The 23,824-nt window shown below is 48.5% G+C and overlaps 1 long non-coding RNA gene across 1 annotated transcript in view; it reads left to right on the top strand.

Moving 5' to 3' along the window:
• The first annotated feature begins 2,745 nt into the window (after positions 1–2,745).
• The window catches only part of LOC115093085, a 102,801-nt gene continuing 81,722 nt past the window's right edge, over positions 2,746–23,824 (top strand). The window contains exon 1 of the long non-coding RNA XR_003857164.1: positions 2,746–2,838. This is a non-coding gene — a long non-coding RNA (uncharacterized LOC115093085). The remainder of the gene's footprint in view (positions 2,839–23,824) is intronic.

Here is a 23,824-nt window from a genome sequence, read left to right as displayed (position 1 = left end):
AGACTGAGCTGGCTGAAGTAGAGGCCCAACTGGAGTTTCACCAATACCAGCCCTCATTCCCCTTAGGTTGAGCCATCAGGTGCTGGGGCCCGCTGGACATAGGCGCGGGCCTCTGTGGGGGTAAAAATTCATCACTTGGAAAATGTTGCAGGCCAGCACAAAGAAAATCAGTCAGGTCAAGCAGCGGTCAGGGCAGGTGGCAGGCAATCAGAATCGGTTCAGGCTGTGGTCAAAACGAGCAGAGTTCTCTCAGGGTCGAGGTTCAGGTAACGGTTGGGACAGGTGGAGTTCAGTCAATAACGATAAGTAGGCAGTGGTCAGAGGCAGGTGGAGGTCAAGCAGTGTCAGAGTCCAATTTGAGGTTAAACCAGAAGTCCAATCTGAGGAGATAAGGAATGAAGAGAAAGACGAGGGCCCACAGGAGCAAGGAGGGACACTGAAGACAGACGAGGAAAACTGACCAGGAAGATAAATCAAGATGAACCAGACAGCCAACAGAACCAGGACCAAGACACAAGAACTCAGGAACACAGCAGGAATCAGGAACCAGGAACAAAACTCAGGAATCAAGAACGTTGAGGCAATGCACTTCTCTGAAAAGACGATCTGTTGTCAAGGCAAGGAGCAAGTGCAGCAGTGGCCTTAAAATAGTCTCCCAGTGGTGATGTCATCAATGAGTGTCATTGCCCGTTCACACCATTGGCCCTTTAAGAAAGGGCAAAGTTGGGTATGCACGCCTAGGGAGGACCCGGACCAACCGCAGTGTCAGAGGCTGGCAGAGAATGGCGGCCAGCCACAGGCAAGGAGGAGGGAACAATGGCACCCAGGCAGAATGGCAGAAGCAGGAGCAATGCGGCGATCGGCCATGTCTCCCCCGGGGGTCTCTCCCGGCATCTGGCAGCATTGGTTCAGAGCCAGAGTGGATTATGGTGTTCTCACCGTAGGCAGCAGCGCAAGCCAGAGGAGGGCCCCCATCACGCCAGGACATGGCACTCTCATTTGAGCCAAGCTGGAGGTGAGAGCGGTGGTCCACAGTTATAGCCCATAGACCACCGATCATAACATCCATGGTATTAAGATTATGCATATTTCAGACAGATGACCAAAGCTTGCTTCATTCCATGAAGTTAGCAAGTAGCACATTTAAGACTAATCGGAGAAAATTCTTTTTCACTCAACGCACAATAAAGCTCTGGAATTTGTTGCCAGAGGATGTGGTTAGTGCAGTTAGTGTAGCTGAGTTCAAAAAAGGTTTGGATAAGTTCTTGGAGGAGAAGTCCATTAACGGCTATTAATCAAGTTTACTTAGGGAATAGCCACTGCTGTTAATTGCATCAGTAGCATGGGATCATCTTAGTGTTTGGATAATTGCCAGGTTCTTGTGGCCTGGTTTGGCCTCTGTTGGAAACAGGATGCTGGGCTTGATGGACCCTTGGTCTGATCCAGCATGGCAATTTCTTATGTTCTAATGTTCTTATTTCCTGCATCTTTTCAGATGGAGTACTGGGTATTTAGCTGACTAGCTGGTATGATGGCAGGTGGCTTGCTTGAGGTTTTGGGTTTGGGAATTATGTTATCTTGTTAATAATGTAATTGTATTATTTTTGTATTGTTTCAATATGTTTTATATTCTTAATGTATTATGCTGTTTATACATTGCTTTAAGTGGTTTCATAGAAGTGATTAATAAATGTGAGTGAATAAATAAATTAAATAATGAGCCTCCTAGATCTCCTGCATAACCTGCAGACTGACCTGGCTACATGAGCATTTGTATTTCTGTTGAACTTCTAATTATTACAGCACCAGCAGCCTGCCAGACAGACCCAGCAGCTAGTTGATTCTGCCATCCGTACCTGCCTGACAAACTCAGCTATGTGGTTGCCTGTGTTTCCACTATGACGTCTAAACTTTCATATTAACCATTTTACTATTCATTCTGGCAGTCCTACCACTCATTGTGCAGTTATCTTTGAGATAATAGAAAGACTAGGGGGCACTCCATGAAGTTAGCATGTGGCACATTTAAAACTAATCAGAGAAAGTTCTTCACTCAACGCACAATTAAACTCTGGAATTTGTTGCCAGAGGATGTGGTTAGTTCAGTTAGTATAGCTGTGTTTAATAAAGGATTGGTTAAGTTCTTGGAGGAGAAGTCCATTACCTGCCTTTAATTAAGTTGACTTAGAAAATAGCCACTGCTATTACTAGCAACAGTAACATGAAATAGACTTAGTTTTTGGGTATGTGCCAGGTTCATATGGCCTGGATTGGCCACTGTTGTAAACAGGATGCTGGGCTTGATGGACCCTTGGTCTGACCCAGTATGGCATGTTCTTATGTTCTTAGTCTAGTACGCACTATAAACACTTAAACACATTCCACTAGGTCATGCTTTCTCCTATGTAATAGCAACTTTCTTATCCTATGCACTCCTAAACTTTGTTTTAGCCTCAACCACCCATCCCAAGAGGGATGGTGGTTGAGGCTATCACCTCATCCATGAAACATTTTGGAGAAATTAGATTTACTGATTGTGATATAATTTGTGACTTTGACTAACATGACTGCCCCTATTAGCTCAGGAAAATTTTATGGGAATTTCTTAAAGAATTATAAAAATAAGGTAATTTTTTTAAATTAATGCAATCTAATATATAGGACTCATCATATATAATAATATTGCTTATAGTACAGGAAATACACATTTTCTTTTTTTCTTAAACATATACTATATAGGTCTTTTTCTTCAGACATGTCAGGAAGGATAAAGGAAGGAAATATATCTATCATGAGGGGATGTAATAAAGCAGAATTCAGCAATGCTGTGCTCTTCAGGTGAGAACAACTGTGAATGAATTTGGTATGAATTAGCAAAAGCTTAAGTGTTGGAAGTATTAGAAGTACTGTGAACATGAGAAGGTAAAACTTCATCAGAGCTGTTATGCAGAAAGTAACAAAGGTTGCCAGAATAAGTTCCATTAAGAACACACAAATCCAATGTCCATTATTTTTACATCTAGTAGAAGAATATAGTTGAGTTCTCTGGTTCTTTCCTGCATTTTTTGAAGATACTTGTAAAGACTATTCTCACAGGACAAGCAGGAAGGTAGGCCTCACATATGGGTGACATCAGGATGGAGCCCAATCATGGAAAACTTCTGTCAAAGTTTCCAGAACTTTGACTGGCCCCTACTGGGCATGCCCAGCATGGCACTAACCCTGCATCCAGCAGGGGTCCCCCTTCAGTCTTCTTTTTTCCGCGCAGCAGTAGCCTCGCGGTTAAGGAGCTCTGCAGAGATTCCTGACAAGAATTTTCCTCACGGAATTATTAAAAGTTAATTTGCACCACAGGGGTCCCTCCTCGAAATTTTTCAAGCCGCGGTACTCCGGTAAGTTTTTACCCGTTTTCCATTGATTACCATCGAGTTTGGCCCTCGCGGCCTACTGGCCGTCGACCGTACCGCGGCTCAATTTTTTCCATGGCTTTGGGATTCCGTCGGTGCACGGATTGTAATCGCACCATGTCCATCACAGACCCCCTTAAAGTCTGTGTAATGTGTCTTGGACGAGAGCACGATGTCTTACCCTGCACCAAATGTGCCCTTATGACACCAAAAGGTCGCAAGGCCAGAATGGAGAAGATGGAACTTCTCTTCCGTGCTCAAACCCCGACTCCTTCCATTGCATCGATGTCATCAGAACTGGCACCGTCAGCTTTGCGCCAGCATCGTCCACCGTCCAGTGACCGTCCGGCATCAACGACATCTTGGCCTTTGACACCCTCTACTCCCCCTCATGACTGAGGGAATCGTAGAGACAAACATCGCCACTGGCATAGAAAGTCTCGGTCCATCGAGGGAACGAAATCATCGACCTCGCCATTGTCCGAGCTGCCGTCAAAAGAATCCCCGTCCTGAAAAGGCACCGACCTTTTCGGCGACCGGGTCGCCGAGGCAACCCTCCCCTGATAGGGCATCGGGAGCCGCAACTCCACCTTTAATGGTGGTCCCTTCGGCTATGCCTCTGCCTCCTTCTTCTGTTCGGAGCTGGGGCTGCTTGCTCCAAGGTCTCCAAGAAGAACTGGACCGGATGATTCAGGAGGCCATCGACAAGGCGATGCAATGACTCCAGGTTCCTCCGGCACTGGCACCGGTACCGACTGCGGAACCGATCGCCGACCCGATTTCAGCAGCGTTGGCACCGCTGCTCTCCAGGATGGAAGCGCTCATAGCCACTTTTCCACCAATGGACCCAGGGTCACCGATGGCACCGGTGCCCTCCCCGCTCACTCTGTCATTGGGAGGAGAAACATCATTTCGCATCTCTCCTTTGGGAGTTCTGCCTCAGCCATCGATGCCGATACGTCCATCACCACCGATCCAACCATCGGTGCCGATACGCTCATCGGCGCCACCGAGCCACCCATCGACGCCCTCGATGCCTGCGCTGGTGCCTTCGATGCCTTCATTGGTGCCTTCGATTATTCCTTCGATTCCTTCGGAGCCTAGACCAGGACCTTCAGGTATCCCACCATCCCGTCCCCCTCTACATCCTAGAGGCACAAGTGCCTCTAGGATGTAGAGGGGGACTGATGATTCCTCCCCAGACACCGATGATTTGCTTTCACCACCTTCACCCACTGAAAGTAGAAAGCGTTCTCCTCCAGAGGACCTTTCCTTTAAAAATTTTGTGAAGGAAATGTCTGAATTGGTTCCCTTCCAATTACAGACTGAACAGGATGATAGACATTAGATGATGGAGTTGCTCCAGCTCCTGGATCCTCCCAAGGTAATAACCTCCATCCCTATCCACCAGGTTCTTCTGGATCACCTGAAGAAGAACTGGGAACATCCTGGCTCCATTGCTCCAGTCCACAGAAAAGCTGACACTACCTATTTGGTGCAGTCGGCTCCGGGCTTTCAGAAACCACAGTTGGATCACCAATCTATAGTGGTAGAATCTGCATAGAAGAGAGCAAAGAGGTCAAAGCCTCACACTTCCTTTCCCCCTGGCAAGGAACAGAAGTTTTTAGATGCCATTGGTCACCGAGTCTTCCAAGGATCAATGCTCATCTCCCGAATTGCCGCTTACCAGCTCTATATGACCCAATATACCAGGGTCATTTTTAAGCAGATAGAAGACTTGACGGACTCCCTGCCTCAGCAATTTCAAGATCAGCTCCAAACCCTAGTAAACAAGGGTTTTGAGGCAGGCAAGCATGAGATCAGATCATCTTATGATATCTTTGATACTAGGGTATCTGCAGCTGCTATTTCGGTGAGAAGGTGGGCCTGGCTCAAGTCTTCTGACCTTCGCCCTGAGGTACAAGACAGGTTATCCTACCTACCTTGTGTATGAGATAATCTGTTTGGAAAACAGATTCAACAGACAGTGGCAGAACATAAAGACCATCATGAGATCCTAAGACAGCTCTCTCTGATGCCTTCTGACTATTCTTCTAAACAGCCCTTCAGAAAGGACTCTAAAAAGTCATTCTTCCGCCTGAAGAAGTCCTACCCGCCACCAATCAGATCCCGTGACACAAGACCTTTTCAAAAAGCAGTCTCGTCAAACACGTAAACAAAAACCACAAGCAGCTCCTCAACCAGGGCCTGCTTCAGGTTTTTTACTTCACCTAGAGAGCAGCAGCCAGATTCCACTGCCTTACATACCAGTGGGAGGTCGATTGTGCCACTTCCACAACATATGGCACTCAATCACCTCAGAGCAATGGGTACTAGCGATAATTGCTCAGGGTTACCATCTGAACTTTCTCTCCATTCCATCGGACTCCCCACCTCTACCGACGTGGAGAACATCCGATCTCTCCATCCTTCTGGAACAGGAGGTCTCCCTCCTCCATCAGTCCAAGGCAATAGAACCAGTACCCTACTCTCAGCACGGCCTAGGGTTCTATTCCCGGTACTTTCTAATCCCCAAAAATTCGGGAGGCGTTCGTCCTATTCTGGAGCTACGGGCCCTCAACAAGTACCTCCAGCGAGAGAAGTTCAAGATGGTAACCTTAGGCTCGCTTCTTCCTCTTCTACAAGAGGAGACTGGCTCTGCTCTCTGGACCTCCAGGACGCATACACTCATATTGCGATAACTCCATCTCATCGCAAATACCTGAGGTTTCTAGTAGGCCCCAAGCACTATCAATACCGAGTGCTTCCATTCGGCCTGGCATCTGCGCCACGAGTCTTCACAAAATGCCTCGTAGTAGTTTCAGCCTTCCTCAGGACCCAAGGTGTTCACGTCTACCCCTATCTGGACGACAGGTTAATCAGGGCTCCCACTCAGCAAGCTGCTTTGTCATCCCTCAATCTAACCTTACACACTCTAATTTCATTAGAATTTCTCGTCAACTACGACAAATCCTACTTAGTCCCATCTCAAACATTGTCGTTCATTGGGGCAGACTTGGACACCTTGCAGGCAAAGGCTTTTCTGCCTTGACAGCGAGCTCTCACTCTCGTGTCTCTTGCACATCAGCTGCAGTCTCAGCACTCCGCAACTGCACAACACTTTCTCATCCTCCTGGGACACATGGCGTCCTCAGTCCATGTCACACCAATGGCCTGTTTGGCCATGAGAGTCATGCAGTGGACTCTAAGGTCTCAATGGACTCAAAGCATTCAGCCCCTGTCGACCATTATCCATGTAACTGACTCATTCCATCAGTCTCTAGCCTGGTGGAAGAATCAAATTAATCTCCTCCAAGGTTTGCCCTTTCAGGCTCCAAACCCTCAATTAATTCTCACCACCGATGCTTCCAACCTCAGATGGGGAACCCATATGGCCGATCTGCAGACACAACACTCTTGGTCTCCAGAGGAAGCCAAACACCAAATAAATTTCCTGGAGCTTCGAGCAATCAGATATGCTCTCAGGGCATTTCAGGATTGCCTCTCAAATCAAGTTATCCTGATCCAGACGGACAACCAGTTGGCTATGTGGTACATCAACAAACAGGGAGGCACAGGCTCCTTCCTTCTGTGTCAGGAAGCTGCACAGATTTGGGCGGAAGCTCTCTCCCATTCGATGTACCTCAGGGCCAAATACTTGCCGGGAGTGCACAATGTGTTGGCAGACAAGCTGAGTCGCATCTTTCAACCGCACGAGTGGTCTCTCAACCCCTCGGTGGCGAACTCCATCTTCCAACAATGGGGATATTCTCAGATCTCTTTGTGTCTCCTCAAAACCGCAAAGTAGATAAATTCTACTCTTTCATTCGCAGCAAACACTCTCAGCCCAGAGACGCATTCTCCCTCTCATGGGCAACCGGTCTACTTTATGCATTCCCTCCACTTCCTCTTCTCTCAAAGACTCTCATGAAGTTATGTCAGGACAAGGGAACCATGATCCTGATAGCACCTCACTGGCCACGCCAAGTGCGGTTTCCAATACTTCAGGATCTCTCCATCCGCAGGCACATTCCCTTGGGAAACGACCCACTTCTGATCACTCAGAATGACGGGAGCCTACGCCATCCCAATCTTCCCGCCTCATCCCTGACAGCATGGATGATGAAAGGTTAAACCTTCAACCACTTAACCTTTCTGAACCAGTTTCCCGTGTCTTGATTGCTTCACGGAAGCCTTCCATGAGAAAATCTTACTCTTACAAATGGAAAAGGTACATGTCATGTGCTCTTCTCAGTCCCTTGACCCCCTTTCCTGTCCAATCCCAAAGTTTCTGGACCATCTCTGGCATCTATCTGAGTCAGGTCTAAAGACTTCTTCCATCAGAATGCATGTCAGTGCGGTAGCTGCCTTCCATAAAGGTGTCGGGGATGTCCCTATATCAGTACAACCCCTTGTAACACGCTCCATATCAAGCCTCCACTGAGTCCTCCGGCCCCTTCTTGGGACCTCAACCAGGTTTTGGGTCGGCTCATGAAATCACCATTCGATCTTCTTCACTCCTGTGATATTCGCTATCTCACATGTAAAGTGATTTTCCTTCTGGCAATCACTTCAGCTCGCAGAGTTAGTGAATTACAGGCCCTAGTTACCTATCCACCTTACACTAAACTTCTGCAGGACCAGGCGGTACTCCGCACTCACCCTAAGTTCTTGCCTAAGGTAGTATCGGAGTTTCACATTAATCAATCCATTATACTACCTACCTTCTTTCCCAGTCCCCATTTTAATCCAGGAGAACAGGCTCTGCATACCCTTGACTGTAAACGTGCTGTAGCATTCTATCTAGACCGTACAGCTGCCCACAGGGAAAACACTCAATTGTTTGTCTCTTTCCACCCTAACAAGTTAGGGAAGCCTGTGGATAAGCAGACTCTCTCCTCCTGGTTGCCGGACTGCATATCCTTTTGCTATCAGCAAGCGGGCATTCCATTTCAAGACCGTATTAAAGCACACTCTGTGAGGGCCATGGCAACTTCAGTAGCACACCTTTGATTGGTGCCACTTCCTGACATTTGCAGGGCTGCCACCTGGAGTTCTCTCTACACCTTTGCAGCCCACTATTGCTTGGACAAAATGGAAGACAAGATTCCATCTTCGGCCAGTCTGTCCTGCGTAACCTATTTACAATGTGACGTACCAACACCCTTCCGCCTGCCCGGTGGGGTTCAGGATTCCCTCTACCAAATTCCACCCCAGTTGTTGTACCTTTTGCATGCCTTTTGGTATATTTGGTGCATGTTCGGACATCCTCAGCTCGGTACTCATCCATATGTGAGGACTACCATCCAGCTTGTCCTATGAGAAAGCAAATGTTGCTTACCTGTAACAGGTGTTCTCACAGGACAGCAGGATGTTAGTCCTCACGAAACCTGCCTGCCGCCCTGCGGTGTAGGGTTCGTAACGTTTTATTATTTTATTTTTTGGCACTGCCTTTAGCTTTTAAATAAGACTGAAGGGGGACCCCTGCTGGCTGCAGAGTTAGTGCCATGCTGGGCATGCCCAGTAGGGGCCAGTCAAAGTTCTGGAAACTTTGACAGAAGTTTTCTGTAATTGGGCTCCATCCTGTGATTTCACCCATATGTGAGGACTAACATCCTGCTGTCCTGTGAGAACACCTGTTATAGGTAAGCAACATTTGCTATACCAGTGCCCCCAGGCTCCCATGATTCTGCAGCTGTGTGACAAGTCACATACAGGCCGATACAGTAAAGCGCGGCTGTGCTCGCGCGTTTAACCCGCATTAGATGCACGTTTTAAACGCGTAAGCCGGACGCGCAATTCAGTATCGGCTTTTACGCATCCTTACCGTGTGCCGAAAAAGCGTTGCCATTAGCGCCCGCTGCATGTATATGGTATGTTATTGATCGGATTAGCTATTCCCCTCGATACAGTAACGCGTGCCCAAAGTAGCGCGTCTTTAACCTCTATATTTACCGCGTCTTTAACCTCTATATTTACCACCTAAATTGACCCTGGCGTTAGTGTGGTGTTGTGCTCTGTGTGACAGCATCGAACCGGACAGTGTCATGGACAACATGTATATATTGGCTTTGGCGATCTTTTTCATTCGGATGAGAACCAGAATAAGAAATGCTCGGCGAGGGAATTGTAGACGGTTGATTAGAGACAACAGCCAACAGGAGAACCCAGCAGCAAGACTGGAGGAGGTATGTTTATGTTCTTTTTTTCTGAGTATCCAACGGTACTCTTGGTCCAGCAGAGACATGGACGCCTCTATGGACACCAGAGAGAAGGAAGCCGCGCCAGGCCTTCCTCCAGCGTCTAGAACTAGTCATCCTGAGGCTCCTCCGGTCCAGCAGAGACATGGACACCTCTACGGACGCTGGAGAGAAGGAAGCCGCGCCAGGACTTCCTCCGGCATCTAGAACTAGGCATCCCTGGCATCCCTGGGGCTCCGCTTCTATATATTGCACTGATTGTAGTAAAAGCTTTAATAAGAACGCATAGCTCATCTGAGAATCCATACTTTAATAAAATTATGTACACCAAAGAATCCACACTGGACATATCCATTAATGTACTGAGTGAAACTATTTATAGGTCCTGGCCTTGTGCCTATATAAATTTGATTTTCTTGTGTTGTTTTTCATGCAGGCACAGGACCGGGCCATCGGCAGACCAGGACGTATCATTCACCCACGGACCACTCTCTTTGGCATGTCCGAGCGAGATGTAGTCCGAACCTACCGGCTGAGCTCACGGGCAATCCTGTTCCTCTAGGAAGATCTATGCTGCGACCTTGAACCCCTGGCCAATCGTCACTCCGCTGTGCCACGGTTGACGAAACTTCTTGGTGCCTTAAATTTTTTTGGTACCGGAAGTTTTCAAAACCCCATGAGTGTCATTGCAGGTATGACACAGGCTTCCATTTCACGGCATCTGGCACAGGTCTTGAAGGCCGTGATGAAGCGGATGAGGAAGTACATCGTTCATCCTACGGATCCAGCAGAGCTGCAACAGATCCGCAGTGGGTTCATGGGTATTGCAGGGATGCTGAACGTGTTGGGTGTTATAGACTGTACCCATATTGCATTAACCCCCAGGTCGGAGGAAGAGAGTTCGTTCCTGACTCGCAAGCACTTCCATTCAATAAATGTTCAAGTTATTTGCGATGCACACCTTCGAATTCTAAATATTGTAGCGAAGTTTCCTGGGAGCTGCCATGACGCGTACATTCTGGCACATTCATCTCTGGGGACCTATTTCCCTGAGGGGAAGTATGGTGAAGGCTGGCTGCTTGGTAAGTGACCTGCTATGGCCTGTGATTCTATGTCATGTGTCATGTGTGCAGGTCTGGGATGTAAGGTATAGAATTGTGTTTATGTTGTTAAGCGCTGTGAAGTTGTTTTTGATGTATTCCTGATTATTCCCCCTATAGGTGATGGCGGCTATGGCTATAAACCCTGGTTGTTAACTCCACTCCAGTCTCCATGCACTGCAGCCAAAAAACACTACAATGAGACTCATGGCAGCACCAGAAATGTGATCGAGCGGACTTTTGGAATTCTGAAGGGATGTTTCTGATGTCTGGATCGCTCTGGGGGAGTCCTGCAGTACAGTGCAGAAAAGGTGATGAACATAATTATTGCCTGTTGCATGCTACACAACATTTGTCTGTGATTTGGTGTGGATACAGAGGTAGCAGAAAACTTGCCGCCAGATCCACCTGTGGAACCGGCAGCTGAAGCGGACAACATTATCCCAGGACAAGCAGGATGCTAGTCCTCACATATGGGTGACATCATTGACTGAGCCCTTTCACGGAAAACTTTCTGTCAAAGTTTCTAGAAACTTTTGACTGGCATCTTGAGCCCACTGAGCATGCCCAGCATGCCATGATCCCTCGAGCCACCGGGGTCTCCCTTCAGTCTTCTTTTTTCCACGCTGCTGTTAGCCTCGCGGATAAGGAGCCCTGTGTGGTGAATATTCACTACAAAAATAGTTTCAAAAATTTCAGAAAAAAATTATCCCGCCATAGGGGGTCTCTCTCTTTTCACCGTCGGTGAGTGATTTTATTTTTTACGGTCAGTTCCGTTATCGTTAAACCTAGTCAGAAGGTTGTCGACAGCTGTCCGGCCTTCGTTATGGCTACCGGGTTTAAAAAGTGCCCAAATTGCTCCCGCACTATGTCCATAACGGACCCACACATCGAGTGTGTACTCTGTCTTGGCGAGAGACATGATATGTCGACATGCCCGAGATGCGCCGAAATGACACCGAAAGGCAGGCGAGCGCGCATTGAAAAGATGGAACATCTTTTTCATCTTCAACTGATGCCGTCGACTTCAACTTTGACACAATCGTCTCCGGCTGGAGCAATTAGAAAAGTCATCCTGAAAACTAGACGTCGCCTGGATGAAGCAGGTGATCGGCCTTCACCGACACTTTCCCGGTCATCGATAAAGTCTATATCTATAATTGAAAAAGGCGTCGAGCATCGACAGAAGCAGCGACATCGGAGGCCTCAGGATTGGACTTGGACCCGATAACCAGATAATTATAATTATAATTATAACCAGATAATTAGACCTCGATAATCATCGAACCAACTCCGAAGAAACCTCGGAGGGAGGAGTCTCTACTGCCCTCGAGGCCTTCGACTCCTAGGCGATCCCCACCGATATTGGTGCCGGGAACCGTACCTCCACAGGGACCTGTGGAGATACCGGTATCGCCTTCACTGCCTCCCCCCATAGCTGCTCTGACTTCACCAGCTATGAGGGCAGAACTGGATGGTTATATCCACCAGGCAGTTCGAGACGCACTCCGAGTCATGCCTTCGATGCCAGCACTGACAACGGTTCCACCCTCGATGCCAGTTCCATCGCTGGCATCGATTCCAACCCCGTCACCAGTGTTGATCCGATACCGTCACCAAATCCATTGCTGGCCCCGGCTCAACCACCGAGACCATCACCCTCGCCGGCACCGATGCCTGTACCAACACCAGTGCCGGATATCTCCTTCTTTGCACCAATACTAGCAAATTTGGACACTCTCATCGGTGCCATTCCTATGCAACCACCCGATGCTCTGACGCCAAGACCGATGGAAGAAGAAATAACAAAGGATTTACCGATGCCTGAGCCTATACCAGGTCCATCGGGAATCTCTCGTCCAAGACCATCGTTTTCTCCACTGTTTCCATCGAGACCACCTGTGAAACCCTTGATGCCATTGATGCCATCCTTTCCTCTTCCATCGACTCCTCCTCGTCCATATTCCTCGGACACTTGGGATGATCCAGATACCAACTCTTCCTCGGAGGAAGTCCTCTCAGATCCTTCTCCTCCGGAGGAAAGAAGGAAGTCCCTTCCAGAGGACTTATCTTTTTCTACTTTCATTAAGGAGATGGCTGACACTATCCCTTTTCAGCTAGTATCCAAAGAAGATACTAGACAGAAAACATTGGAAGTATTGCAGTTTGTGGATCCATCTAAAGAAGTCCTGGCAATACCAGTTCACGAAGTTCTTGTGGACTTGCAACACAGGTTATGGAACATTCCTGTACCATATCACCTGTCAGTAAATGGACTGATGACACCTATCTGGTACAGCATTTCTCACAGGACAAGCAGGATAGTAGTCTTCACATATGGATATTAGGGATGTGAATCGTTTTAGGACGATTAAAATTATCGTCCGATAATTTTAATATCGTCTTAAACCGTTATGGAACACAATACAATACAGATTCTAACGATTTATCGTTATAAATCGTTAGAATCGTGAGCCGGCACACTAAAACCGCCTAAAACCCACCCCCGACCCTTTAAATTAAATCCCCCCCCCTCCCGAACCCCCCCCCCCAATAACTTAAATAACCTGCGGGTCCAGCGGCGGTCCGGAACGGCAGCGGTCCGGAACGGGCTCCTGCTCCTGAATCTTGTCGTCTTCAGCCGGCGCCATTTTCCAAAATGGCGCCGAAAAATGGCGGCGGCCATAGACGAAAAAGATTGGACGGCAGGAGGTCCTTCCGGACCCCCGCTGGACTTTTGGCAAGTCTCGTGGGGGTCAGGAGGCCCCCCACAAGCTGGCCAAAAGTTCCTGGAGGTCCAGCGGGGGTCAGGGAGCGATTTCCCGCCGCGAATCGTTTTCGTACGGAAAATGGCGCCGGCAGGAGATCGACTGCAGGAGGTCGTTCAGCGAGGCGCCGGAACCCTCGCTGAACGACCTCCTGCAGTCGATCTCCTGCCGGCGCCATTTTCCGTACGAAAACGATTCGCGGCGGGAAATCGCTCCCTGACCCCCGCTGGACCTCCAGGAACTTTTGGCCAGCTTGTGGGGGGCCTCCTGACCCCCACGAGACTTGCCAAAAGTCCAGCGGGGGTCCGGAAGGACCTCCTGCCGTCCAATCTTTTTCGTCTATGGCCGCCGCCATTTTTCGGCGCCATTTTGGAAAATGGCGCCGGCTGAAGACGACAAGATTCAGGAGCAGGAGCCCGTTCCGGACCGCTGCCGTTCCGGACCGCCGCTGGACCCGCAGGTTATTTAAGTTATTTGGGTGGGGGATTTAATTTAAAGGGTCGGGGGTGGGTTTTAGGGGGTTTTAATGTGCCGGTTTTTCGATTTTTCGATTTTTAACGATTTTTAACGATTTTTCACGATATTTTACCCCCCCAAACGGCAACAATACGATTCCCTCCCCCTCCCAGCCGAAATCGATCGTTAAGACGATCGAGGACACGATTCACATCCCTAATGGATATCACAGGATGGAGCCCAATCACAGAACACTTCTGTCAAAGTTTCCAGAACTTTGACTGGCCCCTACTGGGCATGCCCAGCATGGCACTAACCCTGCAGCCAGCAGGGGTCCCCCTTCAGTCTTCTTTTTTCCACGCAGCAGTAGCCAGCGGTTAAGGAGCTCTGCAGAGATTCCTGACAGGCATTTTCCTCACAGAATTACTAAAATTTAATTTACCCCACAGGGGTCCCTCCTTCAACTTTTTCAAGCCGCGGTACTCCAGTAGGTTTTTTACCCTTTTTCCATCAATTATCGCTGAGTTTGGCCCTCGCGGCCTACTGGCCGTCGACCGTAGTACAGCTCAAATTTTTCATGGCCATGGCGTCGGGGTTCTGCTGGTGCCCGGACAGTAATCGCACCATGTCCATCACAGACCCTCATAAAGTCTGTGTAATGTGTCTCGGATGTGAGCACAATGTCCTAACCTGCACCAAATGTGCCCTTATGACACCAAAAGGTTGCAAGGCTAGAATGGAGAAGATGGAACTTCTCTTCCGTGCTCAAACCCAGACGCCGTCGATTGCATCGATGTCATCAGATACGGCACCGTCAACTTCACACCAGCATCGGCCTCTGGCCGGTGACCGTCCGGCATCGATGACTTCTCGGCCTTTGACACCCTCTACTCCCTCTCAGAACCGAGGGGATCATAGAGATAAACATCACCACTGGCATCGAAAGTCTCGGACCATCAAGGGAGCGAAATCATCGACCTCACCATCATCTGAGCCGCCATCGAAGAAGCCCCGTCCACAAAAGGCACCGACCTTTTCGGCGACCGGGTCATAGAGGCAACCCTTACCCGACTCTGCCTTTAATAGTGGTCCCTCCGGCTATGCCTCTGCCTCTGTCTCCTTCTTCTGTTCTGGAGCCAGGGCTGCTTGCTCCAGGTCTCCGAGAAGAACTGGACCGGTGGTTCAGGAGGCCATCAACAAGGCGATGCATCAACTCCAGGTTCCTCCAGCACCGACACCGGTACCGATAGCGGAACCGACCACTGACCCGATTCCAGCAGTGTTGGCACCACAACTCTCGAGGATGGAAGCGCTTATGGCCGCTTTTCCACTGATGGACCCCGGGTCACCGATGGCTCTGGTACCTTCCCAGCTTGCTTTGTCATCGGGAGGAGAAACACCGTTCAGCATCCCTCCATCAGGAGTTCTGCTGATGCCTCAGCCGTCGATGCCGATACGTCCGTTGGTGACACCAATCCACCCATTGATGCCGACGTGTCCATTGGCACCACTGAGCCATCCATAGATGCCCTCGATGCCTTCATTGGTGCCTCCCATTATTCCTTAGAGTCCTGCAGAGCCTTGACCAGGACCTTCGGGAATCCCACCGCCCGTCCTCTTCTAGTCCCTAGAGGAGCAGGTGTTGATCCCTACGACACCTGGACTGATGATTCTTCACCAGACACCGATGATTTGCCTTCATCACCTTCACTTACTGAAAGCAGAAAGCGTTCTCCTCCAGAGGACCTTTCCTTTATAAATTTTGTGAAGGAGATGTCTGAATTGGTTCCCTTCCAGACTGAACAAGATGACAGGCATCAAATAATGGAGCTGTTACAATTCCTGGATGCTCCCAAGGAAATAACCTCCATCCCTATCCACCAGGTTCTTCTGGATCTCCTCAAAAAGAACTGGGAACATCCTGGCTCTGTGGCTCCAGTCCACAGGAAAGCTGACACCACCTATCTTGTTCAGCAGCTCCAGGTTTTCGCAAACCTTAATTGGATCACCAATCTGTGGTTGTCGAATCTGCCCAGAAAAGAAGATCAAAACCTCACACGTCCTTTCCCTCAGGCAAAGAACAGAAATTTCTAGATGCCATTGGTTGCCGTGTCTTCCAGGGATCAGTGCTCATCTCCAGAATTGCCTCTTATCAGCTCTATATGACCCAATATAATAGGGTCTTATTTAAGCAGATACAAGACGTAACAGACTCCCTGCCTCAGCAATTTCAAGAGCAACTCCAAACCCTAGTAAACAAGGGTTTTGAGGCAGGCAAGTATGAGATAAGATCATCTTAAGATATCTTTGACACTGCTACCAGGGTATCTGCAGCTGCTGTCTCAGCAAGACGATGGGCCTGGCTCAAGTCTTCCAACCTTCGCCCTGAAGTATGGTTCAACGGACAATAGCGGAACTCAAGGACCATCATGAGACCCTAAGACAGCTCTCTCTGATGCCTTCTGAGTACTCTTCAAAACAGCCTTTCCTAAATGACGCTAAGAAGTCATTCTTCCGCCCGAAGAAGTCTTACCCGCCACCAACTAGAACCCGTTCTACGAGACCATTTCAAAAAGCTCAGTCTCGTCAGACACAAAAACAAAAACCACAAGCAGCTCCTCAGCCAGGCCCTGCTTCCCAGTTTTTGACTCCTGCATAGAGAGCTGGAGTCAGCTTCCATTGTCCCTCATTCCAGTGGGAGGTCAATTGTGCCATTTCAACAACAGCTGGCACTCAGTCACCTCAGAGCAGTGGTTCCTAGCGATAATTGCTCAAGGTTATTGTCTGAACTTTTTCTCCATTCCACTGGACTCCCCACCTCTATCGATGTGTAGAACATCCGATCACTCCATCCTTCTGGTCAGGAGGTCTCCCTCCTCCTCCTGTCCAAGGCCATAGAACCAGTGCCCTATTCCCAGCAAGGCCTAGGGTTCTATTCCCGGTACTTTCTAATCCCCAAAAAATCGGGAGGCGTTTGTCCAATTCTGGATCTACGTGCCCTCAACAAGTACCTCCAGTGAGAGAAGTTCAAAATGGTAACCTTGGGCTCTCTTCTTCCTCTTCTACAAAGAGGAGACTGGCTCTGCTCTCTAGACCTCCAGGACGCATACACTCATTTTGCGATACTTCCATCCCATCGCAAATACCTGAGGTTTCTAGTAGGCCCCAAGCACTATCAGTACCGAGTGCTTCCATTCGGCCACCGTCTGCACCATGAGTCTTCACAAAATGCCTCGTAGTAGTTGCAGCCTTCCTCAGGACTCAAGGTGTTCACGTCTACCCCTATCTAGACAATTGGCTAATCAGGGCTGCCACTCAGCAAGCTGCTCTGTGGTCCCTACATCTTACTTTACACACTCTAATTTCACTCGGATTTCTCGTCAACTACGACAAATCCTACTTAGTCCCCTCTCAAACCTTATCGTTCATTGGGGCAGACTTGGACACCTTGCAGGCAAAGGCTTTTCTGCCTCAACAGCGACTGCACACCACTCCATGACTGCACACCACTCCACAACTACACACCACTCCACGACTGCACACCACTTTCTCATCCTCCTGGGACACATGGCGTCCTCAGATCAGGTCACCCCAATGGCCCACTTGGCCATGAGAGTCATGCAGTGGACTCTAAGGTCACAATGGACTCAATCTACTCAGCCCCTGTCGACCATTGTCCACGTAACTGACTCACTCCGTCAGTCTCTCGCCTGGTGGAGAAATCAGGTCAATCTCCTCCAGGGCTTGCCTTTCCAGAATCCAGACCCTGAAATAACTCTCACCACCGATGCTTCCAACCTCAACTGGGAAGTCCACATGGCCGATCTGCAGACACAAGGATCTTGGTCTCCAGAGGAAGCCAAACACCAAATAAATTTCCTGGAGCTGCGAGCAATCAGATATGCTTTCAGGATATTTCAGGATCGCTTCTCCAATCAAGTCATCCTGATCCCGATGGACAACCAGATGGCCATGTGGTACATCAACAAACAGGGAGGGACGGGCTCCTACCTTCTGTGTCAGGAAGCTGCACAGATATGGGCGTAGGCCCTCTCCCACTTGATGTACCTCAGGGCCACCTACTTGCCCGGAGTGGACAATGTGTTGACAGACAAACTGAGTCACACCTTTCAACCTCACGAGTGGTCTCTCAACCCCTCAGTAGCAAACTTGATCTTCCAACAATGAGGTCATTTTCAAATAGACCTCTTTGCATCACCTCAAAATCTTAAAGTAGACAACTTCTGCTCTCTCACTCATAGCCAACACTATCAACCAAGAGATATGTTCTCCCTATCATGGGCAACTGGTCTACTATATGCATTCCCTTCTCTTCCACTTCTCTCGAAGACTCTCGTGAAGTTACGTCAGGACAAGGGAATCATGATCCTGATAGCACCCCACTGGCAGCGCCAAGTGTGGTTTCCAATACTTCCGGATCTCTCCATTCGCAGGCACATTCCCTTGGGAAAGGACCCATTTCTAATCGCTCAAAATGATGGGTGCTTACGCCACCCCAATCTTCCAGCCTTGTCCCTGACTGCATGGATGTTGAGAGGTTAATCCTTCAGCCACTTAACCTTTTTGAACCAGTTTCCCATGTCCTGATTGCTTCATGGAAGCCTTCCAGAGAAAATCGTATTCTTACAAATGGACCAGGTTCACGTCGAAGTGCTCTTCTCAATCCCTTGACTCCTTTACCTGTCCAATCACGAAGTTTCTGGACTATCTCTGGCACTTGTCAGAGTCAGATCTGAAACTTCCTCCATCAGGATGCATGTCAGTGCGGTAGCCGCCTTCCATAAAGGTGTCGGGGATGTTCCCATATCAGTACAACCCCATGTAACACGTTTTTTGAAAAGCTTGCTTCACCTCAAGCCTCCTCTGCGTCCTCCGGCCCCTTCTTGGGACCTCAACCTAGTTCTGGGTCGGCTCATGAAACCACCATTCGAGCCTCTTCAATCCTGTGACCTTCGATATCTCACATGGAAAGTGATTTTCCTTTTGGCAATCACTTCGGCTCGCAGAGTTAGTGAATTACAGGCTCTAGTTACCTATCCGCCTTACACTAAACTTCTGCAGGACCGGGCAGTACTCCGCACTCACCCTAAATTCTTACCTAAGGTAGTTTCGGAGTTTCATCTCAATCAATCCATTATACTACCTACCTTTTTTCCCAGGCCCCATTCCAATCCAGGAGAGCAGGCTCTGCATACCCTTGACCGCAAACGGGCTCTAGCGTTCTACCTAGATCGTACAGCTGCCCACAGGAAAAGCACTCAATTGTCTCTTTCCATCCTATCAAATTGGGGCAGCCTGTGGGTAAACAGACTCTCTCCTCCTGGTTGGCGGACTGCATATCCTTTTGCTATCAGCAAGCAGGCATTCCACTTCAAGACCGTGTTAAAGCACACTCTGTGAGGGCCATGTCAACTTCAGTAGCACACCTACGATTGGTGCCGCTTTCTGACATTTGCAGGGCTGCCACCTGGAGTTCTCTCCATACTTTTACATCCCACTATTGCTTGGACAAAGCCGGAAGACAAGATTCCATCTTCGTCCAATCTGTCCTGCGTAACCTATTCACAACTTGACGTACCAACACCCTTCTGCCTGTCCGTTAGGGTTCAGGATGCCCTTGGCCAAATTCCACTCTAATTGTTGTGCCTGTTGCATGTCTTGGGTACATTTGGTGCATACTCTGATTTCTTCAGCTCAGTACTCACCCATATGTGAGGACTACCATCCTGCTTGTCCTGTGAGAAAGCAAATGTTGCTTACCTGTAACAGGTGTTCTCACAGGACAGCAGGATGTTAGTCCTCACGAAACCCGCCCGCCGCCCCGCGGTGTTGGGTTCAAACATTTTCTTATTTTATTTTCGGCACTACCTGTAGCTTTTTAACAAGACTGAAGGGGGACCCCTGCTGGCTGTAGTGTTAGTGCCATGCTGGGCATGCCCAGTAGGGGCCAGTCAAAGTTCTGGAAACTTTGACAGAAGTGTTCCATGATTGGGCTCCATCCTGTGATGTCACCCATATGTGAGGACTTTGAGAACACCTGTTACAGGTAAGCAACATTTGCTATCCCTGGCTTTCAGAAAACACAACTGCCTCACCAATCGGTGGTAGTAGAGTCAGCTCAAAAGCAGTGAAATATTCTTGTCATCATTGGTCAAGATATACAGAAGGGATTATTTGCATCATCCCTATTATAAAAACAAAATTCCAACAAAGAAAATTGATTTCACAGCAGTTTTGAGAATTTAAAAATGCAATGATTGATCTCATAGCAGTTTTGAGAATTTTTGAGAATTAAAACAATTTGCAACATTGGCATTTTATTTTAAAGCAGAAAAAGAGACTTATAAAATTGAGCCGGTGATTGAACTTACTGGTTTAACAATCTTAGGTCATAACCTAAGATACCAGTTCTGAGGCTCTGTCTCTTCATTATAAAAAAAACATAAAAAACAATTTAATTAAAAATAGTAAAATGAAAAATTGAGATTTATTTTAGAATTTAATAATTTGAATAAAGAATAAAAAACTTCTTAACAGAGATTTATATTGGTGACCCACGATCCAGTAACAATTAGTATATATATGTGGATTGAATTGGATTCTAACTGATCCCCTCTTTATTTTAGTTCTTAACTGTTATACATTTATTTCTCCATACTGATCTTCTTGTGTCTTGTGGCACCACTCCTGTCTCCAGGGTCCCATACTGATGTGGCGCTTTTATTGTAGTACATAGCTCTGCTAAATTCGAGATATTAATCCTTTAAATGCTTGTACAGTATGTTTAATCTTGTGTTGTTTTTATTTCAGGAGCTGTGATCCATCTAACAATTTTAAAAGCAACCTGATCCCTCCATCTAACCATTTCCCAGCAAACAGAAAAGTTGATTGAAAATTATAAATAATAGTGAACCTAATAAAAACTTTTTTGAATTATTCCTTGTCTTCTCTGTGTTTTTCATGGTTTCATTTATAGTTCTTAAAGTATAAAATCAATAAACTGTGTGTACCGATTTTATCCTCAATAAATTGCTTTCCTGCAAAATATACGTAATGTTATTTCGGCATCCATGATGTTCCGGGAACAAGCGGAGACATGGACGCCTGTACGGACGACAGGGGAAGGAAGCCACGGAAGCCTTCCTCCAGTGTCTAGAATTAGGCGTCCCTGCGGTTCCGCTGGTCCATCATAGACATGAACGCCTGTACAGACGCCGGGAGAAGGATGCTGTGCCAGGCCTTCCTCCGGCGTCTAGAATTAGGCATCCCTGCCACTCCGCGGTTCCATTGGATGCCGGGAGAAGGACACCGTGCCAGGCCTTCCTCCGGCGTCTAGAATTAGGCTTCCCTGCCACTCCGCGGGTAGGGATGTGAATCGTTTTTTGACGATTTAAAATATCGTCCGATATATTTTAAATCGTCAAAAATCGTTAGAGCCGCGATACAATAACAATTCCCCCGATTTATCGTCAAAAAATCGTAAATCGGGGGAAGGGGGAGGGCGAAAAAAACTGGCACACTAAAAAAAACCCTAAAACCCACCCCGACCCTTTAAAATAAATCCCCCACCCTCCCGAACCCCCCCAAAATGCCTTAAATTACCTGGGGTCCAGAGGAAGGGTCCCGCTGTGATCTTCCACTCTCGGACCTCCAGTGCTTGTAGAAATGGCGCCGGCGCTACCTTTGGTTTTTCCGTACGGAAAATGGCGCCGCCGCCATTTTGCGCAAAATGGCGCCGGCCGTAGACAACACGATTCGACTGCAGGAGGTCGTTCCGGACCCCCGCTGGACTTTTGGCAAGTCTTGTGGGGGTCAGGAGGCCCCCCCAAGCTGGCCAAAAGTCCCTGGGGGTCCAGCGGGGGTCCGGGAGCGATCTCCTACGCTCCTGACCTCGGAGGACAAAAAACAAAATGGCGCCGGCGCTACCTTTGACCTGTCATATGACAAGGCAAAGGTAGCGCCGGCGCCATTTCTACAAGCACCGGAGGTCCGAGAGTGGAAGATCACACCGGGACCCTTCCTCTGGACCCCAGGTAATTTAAGGCATTTTGGGGGGGTTCGGGAGGGTGGGGGATTTATTTTAAAGGGTCGGGGTGGGTTTTAGGGTTGTTTTAGTGTGCCGGTTTTCCCGCCTTCCCCCCCACTGGACCCCAGGTAATTTAAGGCATTTGGGGGGGGGGGTTCGGGAGGGTGGGGGATTTATTTTAAAGGGTCGGGTGGGTTTTAGGGATGTTTTAGTGTGCCGGTTTTCGATTTTCACGATTTTCACGATTTTTAAAAAACCCAAACGGCAACGATCCGATTCCCTCCCCCTCCCAGCCGAAATCGATCGTTAAGACGATTGATCACATGATTCACATCTCTATCCGCGGGTCCATCGGAGATATGAACGCCTGTACGGACACCAGGAGAAGGACACAGGACTCTTGCCACGCCCGGATGGCCATTTTGTTATTGCTTTCCAGCTATCTGAAGATGCCCTGTGGCAGGCTACCAAACTTCGCAGAGGGGGATGCCTGGCTCCTGGCCACGCTAATCGTGGCAGACGAATGCCACTTCTACTTCCGCCCTGGGTGTCCGCGGGACCAGGATCGGGCCGACGAGGCCTGGTGGGCGCTCAGGGAGGAATTCAACGCCCAGTCGTCCTTCCAGAGGGAGGTAAGTTCATAGGCCTCTGTTGTGGTAGGCCAAGGTTGGGTCTGTGTTACTTATAAGGAATGACACAGCTTATGCTTCTAGCTAGCTGGAAAAAAAAAGTTAAATTAAATTTAGTATTTTGGTGGTGTTTTGTATTGCTGGGGGTCAGAAAAGAAAAACTGACACTTGTTTGGTTCGAATTGCTTTTAGCCTCTAAAGCAAAGTTAAAGTTTTATATTAAGTTATGTTTCTTATTTGTGTTTTATTCTTGCCAGGTTGAGGCATTGAAAAAAAGGGCAAGATGGATAAGGCGGGAGGAGCCTGAATACCTGCAGACCCTGCGGGCCCACCGCAGATTGGAGGAAGGTATGTGCTGTCAGCAATTGAAATGTCATGGTTACCATGCAAGCAGCAAGGTGTTCTGTAATAATGACTATAAGAAATTTATCATTTCTACCATTCTGGATCTTTGCATGCGCAGCAGTGACACTTTTGCTATTTCTGTTTTCAGAGACCACCTCAGAATCTTCGCTGAGCTCTGAAGCCGCTCCTCCGCCTTCCCTGCCACCAGAACAGCAAGGTGAGCCTATAATAGTTTCGTCCTTGTAAAAGTATATGGATGTTTTATGCCGTGTGGCACGCCGCTCACATTTGAATTTTAAATGTCATGATTATGGTAATGCAAGAGGGGATGTCTTGTTTAAAAATGGATATTAGCAAGTTCTCCTTCGTACCGTTCTGTATCTTTGTGTGCGCGACAGAAGTAACGCTTTTGCTTTTTCTCTTTTCACATACATCTGCAGAGGAGGAAGGCGATGAGCCGGCGCCAATGATTTTCCCACCGCAACTCTCTCCGGCCCCACCAGCCATGGGGGGCGAGCCAGCACAAAGGATTTTCCCAACCCCTGTCTCTCTACCCACTGACTCTACAGCCCCCATCTCTCCAGCCCCTTCAGCGCCAATGATTTTCCCACCCCCCTGTCTCTCCTGCCCCCATCTTTCCTGCCCCAGCAGCCATGGGGGACGAGGATGACATCATTGATGTTGTCAACCTGGTCTCTCCAGATCATCCAAAGGCCAGCGCAGCATCCGGGGAAGGGTACTCGGCCCTTGTGGCATGCCTGGATGCTGTGCTGGCTCTCCAGGTCCGGGTGACCCGCAGCCTGGTTGACCTGGAGGGACAGGCAGTGACCATCCTGCATGACCTGCGCCATAGCCAGAAGGAGATCATCGAG

This window comes from Rhinatrema bivittatum, chromosome 5 (genome assembly GCF_901001135.1).
Source record: "Rhinatrema bivittatum chromosome 5, aRhiBiv1.1, whole genome shotgun sequence".
In the NCBI taxonomy this organism is placed as follows: Eukaryota; Metazoa; Chordata; class Amphibia; order Gymnophiona; family Rhinatrematidae; genus Rhinatrema; species Rhinatrema bivittatum.
This window is presented reverse-complemented; position numbering and strand designations above follow the sequence as displayed.